Source organism: Geospiza fortis, unplaced genomic scaffold (assembly GCF_000277835.1).
Source record: "Geospiza fortis unplaced genomic scaffold, GeoFor_1.0 scaffold54, whole genome shotgun sequence".
NCBI classification, from domain to species: Eukaryota; Metazoa; Chordata; class Aves; order Passeriformes; family Thraupidae; genus Geospiza; species Geospiza fortis.
Genome location: NW_005054301.1, coordinates 10,545,905 through 10,557,098, shown reverse-complemented (window position 1 = coordinate 10,557,098; position 11,194 = coordinate 10,545,905). Strand labels below are relative to the sequence as shown.

The following is an 11,194-nucleotide window of genomic DNA, read 5'->3' as shown; positions in this document are numbered from 1 at the left end:
CTGTATTTTTTATATCATGTTTAATTCATTCAAAATGAAGCACTTCTTGAAGTAGCAGTTGCAGGCTCTGATGCTTTAGCAAGTCAGGTCTCATGGATTGAGCAGAGAGAAAGCAAAAGTGCTGTTATTAATTACTTGACTTGCTCCACAAAGCAATTTGGCAGCAGGTATGGGGAGAAATACAAACACAAAAAATCGCAATCAACTTAATAAACTATGCCATTATCTCTTCTCTCTTACCAGTTTTCTCCCTGCCTTATTCACCAGATACACTTCAAAATCTGCAACAAATCAGACTGAAAAAGAGATGGTTGCATGGAGAGCTCACAGCAACCTTTCAGTATCTCAAGGGCACCTACAGGAAAGCTGGAGAGGGACTCCCTAAGGAACCCTACTGATAGGACAAGGAGCAATGGGTACACATTGAAAGAGGGGAAACTTGAGTGTGATATTAGAAAGACTTTTTTCACTGTGAGGGTGGTTAGACAACCCACAGGTTACCCAGGGAGGCTGTGGGTGCCCCAGCCCTGGCAGTGTTCAAGGCCAGAGTGGACAAGGCTTGGTCTAGTGGGAGATGTCCCTGCCCATGGCAGCAGGGTGGGACTAGATGATCTTTAAGTTCCCTTCTAACCCCTTAACATTCTGTGATTCTATGCTTTCATGTTGGCCTTCTGTTACATGGACCTATCACTTTAAATCTACCAGATATTCACTGCTTCAATGTATTTGTGCAGTGAGCTGTACAAACATGATTTCCTGCTCTACTATTGCAAATAAATTAGAACATAGCATGTAAGTGGTTCCAGATACAGATGTTGCATAAAGAACCAGATGTCAACAGTTTTACAGCTCTGCCCTAATTGTCTTCTACTTTTTCAAAGGTCAACCTCAGTTTGCACATTTTAAAGAGCATCTTATTCTCAGGTTAAAAAAAAATTAATAGATATTATTAATTTTTTTGTAAATGGGTACACTTCTTCATGCATTATTTCAGTCAGTAAATTCCACTATGTTTTTGTTCCCTAGTTTTCATTCCAAAAATCCTATTCACTCATGTAATGTTGGGGAGAGGCTCTGAAAATGTGTTTCTTCCAAGGGCTATTTCTTGCAGCTACAGTAGCACATGCACTGACTAGTAAGAACTCACTCACATATTACTTGTGTCTCCTAAAACTGGTATCTAAGTATTTCTACAGCTCTGAAAGAATTGTTGGGCTTGCACAAAAAGAATTCTAAACCTAAAAGAAAAAAAACTTCAGGCTCCCCAGGAAACAGATTCCTTTTGTAGATACACAATCTCAAGTGCCCTCAAGTGCTGGCTGACATTCAGGGAGCTATGCAAGAAGCATGCATGTGGAAACAGTTGATGGAAAAACAAACACAAAACAACCTAACACTGGAAGTGTATGGAAATTAAAAAGTTCACGGGCAACTATTTCTCAAGGCTTTGAGATCAGATCTAAATGACCACTTCCATCCAGGCTCAAGTATTTATTTTACTGTTGCTTAACTTACTTTAAGGAATGCAGGTGACTATCCTCATCTTGACAGAAAGAGAAAATCTGTGGCAGCTACAGAGAGCATTAAGGACATTACTACCTTTATATTCAGTAAAAGTCTTGCTTTTAATATAATTATATTCTTAAGATGTAAAGTCAAATCACAATAAAGTTTTACAGCTTCAAACTCTAACCAAAGTAAAACTGCAGTGTTTTTCCAAGTCAGTTTAAATCAAATTTGTTCTCCTTGGAAGAACACAGTCAAGATTAAAACACAAGATTCATTCTGGGCTAAAACTGTGCACAGCATTTCCTTGTATGTTTTTTAGCATACTATCTCTGAGTTTAATTATACATTGTCCATTGCATGAAATGTAATATTTATGCTTGTCTGTAGGAATAAATTACATTGTCTTAACAAAAAGCTGGAAATAAAAATGTTACTGATACTCTTCAGTTATGCTCCTCAGACTGAGTTGTAAAGGCTTTTTGAACTAAATTAATTTGGTAAGCCAAATCTTTAATTTTGTTGCAGGATTCTTCCTCTACAATCCCCTCTCCATAAGGACAAACCAAAATCCTCCAAAATGCTACATATCTAACCTAGACCTGTATTTTTGTGGTTTCTGTAGTTCAAAACAAATTGTACTTGCTCTCAAACATTCCCAAAACATAAACACATTTCCAGCTATTTTTTCTCACCTTGCCCCCTACTTTGCAAATTGAGTTACCTATTCTAATTGCATTGGTCAATGCTTACTCAACTGGTTTCTTATGTCATGACAACACAGCGGATTCAATCGTGAATCTGTTTCACGATTATCCCAAGCAGGTCACACAAAATGTAATTCCATTTTTTATTGGAGAGAGAGGAAAACAATGGATGCAATCAGAAATTATTAGAACTCTAGTTCAGATTTCCTCCACATTTCATGAGACAAAGACCAAACAAATTAGGTTTAGTATATGATGAGCAAGAGTACACCCATTCAGCTGCACACCCTTTTTCATAAGCATTCATGCATACTAATATCATACAACAAAATGCTCAAACTGAAGATAACTTCAGAGGATCTAGTTTTTGTCAGATATATAGCTACAAGCAGAAATAATATGACCAAAGGTTTTAAATATACATTTTACCGCTGTATCACAAAGGGCCCAACATATGTGAAGCATGAACCAATTTATCCTATTAAAGCATGGCAATTTTCTGCATGTTTTTAGACATGCTGGTCAGTTTAGACCAGAAGATTCTGGAAAATCACTCCAGCTTGCTGCTTTCAACCAGAAAAATTTCCCAACCTTTTAAGAAGCAACCTCACAAATACAAAAAACTTAAATCAGTTTACAACTGAAATAGAGTATACCTTACCATATGCAACATATCTGCACCTGCTACCATTTGCAAAGTCTAACTGATCTTGGAGACATCCTAAATATTTTAGCAAAAGTCAAGGCTGCACTTTTCTGAATCTTCTCCAATAGGAAAAAGGAGACCACTTAAGATATTGAGAGACAGATTTGATTGTTTTAGGCCATAGATGGCAAGCAGACTGAATAGGCATTGTTCAACAACCATGCCACTTACTTAAGTCCTACAGAGAATATAACTGATGGATAAGAAGTCACTGAAATGTCTTCATGTAGCCCTTGGGTTCATTAAACTGATTTTCACTTTCTTGATTTTGGCAAAAAGAGATCACATTATAATTTTCATATGTACGGATGGATTTCTGTTGATAAATCCTAATTATACTACATGTATTTTTAAAAGGCCTCTAGAGAGATTGTACAAAATATCAATTGAGAAAGCATGCAAAATTAGCACATTTTCACATTTCATCAGCAAAAAGTTCGGCCAGATTTTGCCGAAAAAACTGTAAGGTTGAGGCATTCTTCAGGGAAAATACAACTGATTTCCACATAACCCGGACAAGATAAACTACTGTCTCAGATGATCCATAACTTCATTCAAAACCATATATAAAACCAAGTAGTGGAAACACATGAGGAAAAATACAGAATTCATCATCTTTTCTTAACTCTCTCAGGATCTTTTCTTGGTCAGTTACAGTGAAATTGAGACTTTCTTGATTATTATTTTTTATCAAGAAAAGGGGTCAGCATAGTCATAATGACACTTGAAAAAATTGCAACATATATTTCAGTAGGAAAAATAACACAAGATAAACTAGTCATTTATTTCCTACCTGCAGCAAGCTGGTAAGAGATGACAATACATAATTAATTTACAAATCGTTAAGTAGGAACAAAAAAAGTGGAAAATTAGAACATTTTGCTTTGAAAACCATGATGCTACACAGCTTTATAAACACTTCAAAATTCAAAATTTGAATTTCAAGAAATTTTTGAGTACTCTAACACAACTACATCCAATATGCCTTCAGATTTATGAGTGACATTTGATTCACTTGTAGTAATACATTTTAGAAATGGGTTGAAAAATGAAATTGAGGAGCTGTAGGAACTTTTAACAAAATACAGCAGTGTACACATTTCTAAGTCTTAAGCTTTTTTATGTACTATTAATTTATGTGTTTGACTATTTTTCTTCTCTTTGGATAAAGTGATTACATGCAGATCACTCTTTCATTCCCCCAGAAACGGTCTGATTAATTTTTAAACACCATTTTGTCATTAGTTAGGGATTTGGCAGAAGAAAAGACAGCTGAGACACATCAATGTAGTTTCAGAAAGCAGAGGGTAGAAGATAAACAGTGTTTGAAACTGTGTGACATAAGCAAGTCTGCACACAAGGAAACAGAAATGTGAAAATAAATACAGATAAAGTGGTGGAAAGATCTTTTTTCCCCCTCCTGTCAGAAGAAAACAAATACCTACTAAGACAAACAATCACTTTCAAATCATGCCTCTGTTTCTAGAGCTGCTAGCTGAAATTTTTCTTTGTAGCAATAGCAGCTTGCTTACCTGGCTGTACTACAAACTGGCACACAACTGAAGACAGAACAGATAGAATACATATTACACAAAGAACAAGTGTGCTTCACTTTTTTTCCTGAATAAAAATTCAACCAAAAAAATTTAAAAACTTCCTCCCCTCACAACAATTTACTTCAGTGTAAAGGCTTTTTGGTTTCTACTTTATAATTAACAAACACTATAAGTTGATCATTACCTAAAATCAGGGACAAGAGTTGCCAATATACTGCTCAGTGACAGTAAAACACCTAACCAGGGAAATCTCCAATGGCCATTTCTCTACCTTTCTCCACACAATTGCTACCCAGAGCCTTCTTGGGCTGAGTGCACCAGACCTCATTTGCACTTGACAGCCCTGTAAATGACTTCAACACTACTCAGAAATCCTCGACATCATACATAACCCAAGTGATCAAAACTGAAAACATAAGAGTGTAGGTACCAAATACACTCTTAGGGACCAGACAGGGAAAGGGGGAAGTCTAAAAGTAAGAGAGTAAAAACTCAGAATACTGCCTAGAACAGATCACTTAGATCTTAATTAGAACTCTTAGATTGTTTATTAACGTGAAAGACTACTCTAGTTGGTCCAAATTGATTTCAGAATTAAACTTTTGAACACTGCAGGTACCACCGGAAAGCTCAAATGCTATCAAAACCTGCAAGAAGTTAAATTTCATCTTCACATCAGTCTGCTCTCCATGGAGCCAATCCTGTAAGCTGAGAAAACATGCAGTGTTGGCTACAACAGCAGCACAGCCGCCCTGCAGTGCAGGGATGAAAAGCCTTTATAATAAACAACTACTTTAGGAAAGCATATTAATATTCTATCAATATTTAAGAATTCAGATATAACTAGAGAACCCAGTAACAAGCTTCTTTAGTGTCATCTGCTGAGGCAAACTAGAAGGCAAAACTAAATCCAAGGATGCTCAATGATTTGCATCCATTTAATCTGGTAATAATAAAGTTTGATTTCCAAAGTATTTGTCTCACAATAGTTTGTGAATCCTGACACAAATTTTTCTATGCTTAAGCCTGCTGAAATATTTGAATCCCATATGAATTCCCTCCTAACTAAAAACCTGAAGTCCAAGGCAGCCCACCTTCAGTAACATCACTTGGCCCCTTGTTCTACCCAAATGTCACCCACTTTGAAAAAAAACAGAACTAAGTTTTCTTTGCTATTACTAGTTTTTCATCAAATGTAACTGAACTTGATAAATATGAACACCCCCCCCGCCCCAAAAAAAACCAAAAAAAACCAAAAAGCCTGGGCATGAGAGGGCAGGGATTAAAGAATAAAAAGCAACTTAATTCTCATAAAAAACAAGATTTAGTTCTTTCAGCAGTGTCCACTCAATTCACCTGTCATTTGTTCCCATTCCCCCACTGATGTCCAAAGAAAGAACAAAAATACAGATTATTCTAATTTAAAGCTTCATGCATTTTCAAATTGTCACAGAGCTGGTTGATTATCATTTTATAAGAATCTGAATGCAAACTTTGGAATAAAAAAATAGCATAGTTCTTGGATTAAAAGGAAATAGTAATATTTAGAAATGTAGTTATCATAAGGTGCAGATTCAATTTTTTTTTTAACTCTTGTCCTATAGTTTATCCATACTTATTTAAGCATGTTTTCAACATGGCAAGTGACATTCAACATTCATTTTTTGTTTGAACCACATAAGGAAAAGAGGGGGATAATCAAGTCATACTAGTGAAAGATTTTTATGCATTCCTATTCAAAAGATGGAAGTTAAGCTTTGACTTGCTCTTCGGAAAGCCCCTCTTGTTATGTAACGATTTTTTGGTGTTTTCAGAAACTCTTGTACTGCTACATAGAGGGGGGAAACAGTGACATTATTACTCAAAAATTCAGTTAACAGAAAAAAATTTGCTATCTAAATTAAGCAGTGTAGCTTCACGCATCAGCAATTGATGGAGATGTACTCTGTATCAATTGATGGAGATACACTCTGAATATCACTGAGACTAACAAGTTATTTTTCCCTTCAGATCTTTTCCTGAGGCAAGTTTTTACATAGGGATTATTTACCTCTCAAATAAGGAAGCAGATATTTGCTGACCTTTTAAATTGAAGAGATTAAATTTTTTGTTCTTAGGCCACCTTTGAACAAACAGGTGTGATGTTCAGTATCTTTAAAAAATGTTTAGAAATTCTTGTTTCACATATCAGTCTTCAAAAGGACTATACTCTCTTCACTATATTATACCCAAGAAAATGAGACTTGCTCAACTGTTAGTAAAACTGACACAAATTTATTTTTCCCTTTTTAAACAACATAAATTATTTGCTTCTGGGTAGACTAAGGTATTTAACAAAATTATGTGACTGCAGTATGAAACAGTGCTCTGAATGTTACCAAGTGTTGTTAACATTCTTCAGTTTAAACATACAATTGCACGTATGTGCTAATTGGGAATACACAGCACATTAAAATATGTTGAAAAATCAGCAGCCAAATTTTAGGTTGAACTGCATGCCCTTAGTTTACTCAACTGTCTACCAGTCCAGGACATTAATTTTAGATGCCTAGATTACATAATGTCACCAGTCAATAAGAGCCTGTTAAGAAGCACAGGAAAAACAATCACAGGTGAAAGAAGAGTTAGACCAAGAAGCAATACAACAAACACCAATTTTAGCTGGGCTGTTACCTTGGTCTTCCCACCAAGCCCTAATAAATAACCTGCCCTGCATCTTCTGCCCTGCAAAACACCTCTAACATGCACGTGTCCTCCTCGCAAAGACAGATAAATCAAACACGTACTCTTCAGTTCACTTCTCAAGCACTGTATCATCTTCCTTCCTTGAAAAGTTGTACATTGTTCGATTTGAAACAAATTTTGCAACAGATGGGTGTGTTACTTCATTGTATCAATCCTTCCTTTCATCTCTGCACAGACCAACCCACCACCATTCCATAACAATAGATAACTCAGCAGGCCATTCCTCTAACTATTCTTTATGTCTAATCTGTAAGATTTGAGGTCTTTATTTCATATGGAAAAGATTGGTGTAGTTTTTATCAATAATTTTCCTTAAGGAATTACTGTGCTTTTGCCCACCACCTAAGATGGATTTCTCATAGAAGTTTTTTTCAAAGATACTGCCAATAAACTGCTGGCTTTGTATGCTGAGATATCGTTCAATGCAGTTTAAGATGTGGTGTAATCACCACCAGTCCACTACACCTTGAAGCAAAGTACTGAAGGGAGGAAGGGACTTACTCTCTGTACACAAAAATATAGCAATATATAATAAAATTCTGTTATACTACAGGCCACCTAATATCTACTAGGCATTAATGTAACAAATGGACAAATATAAACAAAGATTCACTGCATACTCTGAGAATCACAGAAACATCAGAACCTCTGAAAGTTATCTAGTCTGACTTCTCTCTTATAGCTGAACTATCATCGACACAAGGTTTTGTTTACCCAAGTGCAAAAACGAAGGATGAAATCTCCACCATCTCTGGGTACCTGTTGCAATATTGCACTGCTCACCTATCAAAGAAATTTTAACCTAGTGTCCAATCTGAATCTCTTTCAAACCATAACTCTCAGTTCTTGGTTTCAACCTCTGTCACCAGCTGGAAGAGTTTAGCTCTATCAGCTTTGTAAACTCCTCTTAAGAGTTCACATCAAGAGCCAATTTAGCACCAGAATACAGCTCAGAACCTCCCCACTTTTGTGGGAGTTGCTAAATAAAAGTAATCAAATGAAAGAAAGAAAGAGGAGGTTTACATTAGATGTTCATTTACACTAGTTTAAGAACTGAAAGTCAGGACACTGGCATTTCTTTGTAAGGTTTGAAAAACATGTCAATCCCTGGGTCAAGTCCACATGGCATGATACATAATCATAAACACAGAGTAAAGATATACCAGAGAGGTATTTCTAGATGTAGAGGACAAGTATTTTTATTTTCTGAACTATTTGACTATATTTTCTGCCAGACAATCTGTTACAGTTACCTGAACTCTTGCTGCTGTGATGATTTGCCTTGTGACAAAATGGCCTGTAGGTATACTGTTACATGAGAAAGATAGCATACAGACAGCAATGTTTAATTTTCCTCCAGAAATCAGGAAATCACATAGTCTAAAACCAAGAGATCTTTTTCCCTAACTTAATTCCCTCCATCCATATAAGTGCACACAGACTATGACCAGATTATTTCAATTTTCACTCAACTTTTTTTTTAAGTGTAGGACAGCCAACTCTTTAGGAAAAAATGCAGTGAAAACCATGTGGGTTTGGAATTGAACAGACTCCTACTCATATTCTACATATTTTGCTGCATTCCTTCTATTTAGAGGTAAGTACAATAAATATAACAGAACAAAGGCATGAGTTCAACCTTTCAGCTATCTACAGTATGTGTGTTTTTATTATTCTGGTATTTTCACATTTTCCTAGACTTGATTTTGGGTGGCAACACAATCCTCAGAGAGGTAAGAACAGCACTTACAACATTAGACAGCATGATCAGCACACCTGGAGTCCTGTCACATAGACAGCAAACCTGTAATCCAGCCCTCAAAAGCTGATCCAAAAGGGGGCTGAACCTCAGAGCAAAATGGGAAAATTATTACAGCTTAACAGAAAACATCAGCTCATACTGTCATCTCCTTATAAGTGAGGTTTCCTTCATGTCACAGACCCCCACTCCATGGATTAATAACACAATTTAAGAAGTTTAACCCTTTGTGGTCCAGGGTTCTAAGGGGCTTTAAGAAATGTTTCATCCTGAATCAGACCCTAGGCTAGGACCCATAAATTACATAAGGATATACAGCACTGCTGACAGGGAGAGCAGGGTATGCTTGATCACTATGGCCCACATACATTTGTATTTCTATTGTTATGAAAAGGGAGGTCTCAGAGGGAAAGATCAGACAATAGGTAATTTGATGTTTTTAAGCACAAGCATCTTTCAGGCAAATGGCCTCATAGCCAGAATGTTTCTCCCAGACACAGCTGTGTCTTGCCTGTGCTTTTGTGTCTGACAAGCTGTCAATAAAAACTCCTCCTAACACTTGGGAAAAAATTATGTCTCAATGTTGACTTTTTAAAAAATAATTTGAAGAAAGAAGAAATAGAAGATTCTTTCCGACTACACACGACATGTTCAGACACAGCTCTTTTAAAATGTACAAGGTAGAGGCTTAGAGCTGGCAACCATGGTCATAGTTTGCAGCTTCTCTTAGTAGATCTTTAGAATAGATCTTTATTTAAATCTTAGTATACACCTTGGGCCTAAAGTCACATTGGGAAGACCTTTTTATGCCAATCAGTAATGAAAGTCTCTAAATGCCTATTTTCCTCTCTTAGAAAACAGCCAAGAACCAGATGTACATTCATGCTTCTTAATTAAAAAAAAAATTGATAATTTTTTATCAAAATAATTACCTATGCTTTATCTTGAATGTCATAATACGGTTCCTGATGCAGTTCTGTCTCCAGAAGAGGCACACACAACAGACTGCATAAGAGATACAGTCACAACACGAATATAAACATTGTATAGTTGCAGAAGTGAAAGCTTACCTCTTGACAAAATTTTCCTCAGCTGAAGAAAACACATACAAGGAACAAGAAAAAGGAAGCCACAAATAGGTGGAGGAAGAGAAAGCAGACGACAGAGATATACACTGTAATTTATGCCTAATTTTATGTCTATGCATAAATCACTGCAATATATCCACAGTACTATCTCAACATAGTGTGATGCACTACACTACCCTGCCAACCTTACACGGGGTTTCAGCAGATAAAACTAGAAGAGCATTTAGAAAGCAAAAATCTGCTTCATGAAGTAGCTGACTTTCATGAAGTGCATACCTCAATATTCTATACTTTCAACGACTAAAAGCTGATATGCACAATTCATTTTAATCATAAACATAGTTTTTGAGTGACAACAAGTCTGCCATCATTTTAGACCGTTTCCTGGATAGAAATATTTAAAAAGAAAAAAGTCTTAAAAAGGAAGAGCTCATTTAGCAGTACTAAAAGTGTATGAAGAAGGAAAAAGTTGAAAGCCTGTGAAAGAAATCTGTTTTGGTCTGCAAAATCCTGAATGTTCATGCCAAAACCACAAGCAAGGAAAATGTAAACAAAAGGGATGCCACAGCAGAGCAGGTTATTTTGTAGCAAGTGAGACAGGATTACAGAATTGAGGCAGCCTTTCTAGCAGAACCTCTACCATCAACCCTGCAAAAGTGACACTCAAGTCTGATATGGAAAAATGAAACAACTATTTTCTCACCTCAGTACCTGGCAAAATCATGGAGCAGCTCCTCTTGGACACTATGCTAAAGCACATGGAAAATAATAAGGTGACTGGTGACAGATACCATGGCTTCACTAAAGGCAAATCATACCTGAGAAATTTGGTGGCCTTCTACAATGGGGTTACAGCAGCAGTGTATGAGGGAAGAGCACAGGACGTTATATACACGGACTTGTGCAAAGCAGTTGACACTGTCCTGTAAGGTAGAGAGATGTGGATTTAATGGATGGACCTTTCAGTAGATAAAATTTGGCTGGATGGTAAGACTCAGAGTTGTGGTGACCAGCTCAATATCCAACAGAAAGCAGTGAGGAGTGGATTCTCCTCAGGCAGCGGCACTGAAATGGAAATTTTTAACATCTTTACTGGGGGTAGGACTGAGAGCACCCCAGCAAGTTTG

The 11,194-nt window shown here is 36.5% G+C and overlaps 1 protein-coding gene across 1 annotated transcript in view; it reads right to left on the bottom strand.

Moving 5' to 3' along the window:
- The window catches only part of PRKD1 (protein kinase D1), a 108,369-nt gene extending 97,465 nt beyond the window's left edge, over positions 1 to 10,904 (bottom strand). Inside the window, exons 1-2 of the mRNA XM_031065681.1 lie at positions 10,886 to 10,904; positions 9,912 to 9,984 (exon numbers count right to left, since the gene is read on the bottom strand). The gene's annotated coding sequence lies outside the window, so the exon portion shown is untranslated. The remainder of the gene's footprint in view (positions 1 to 9,911; positions 9,985 to 10,885) is intronic.
- Positions 10,905 to 11,194: the final 290 nt, after the last annotated feature.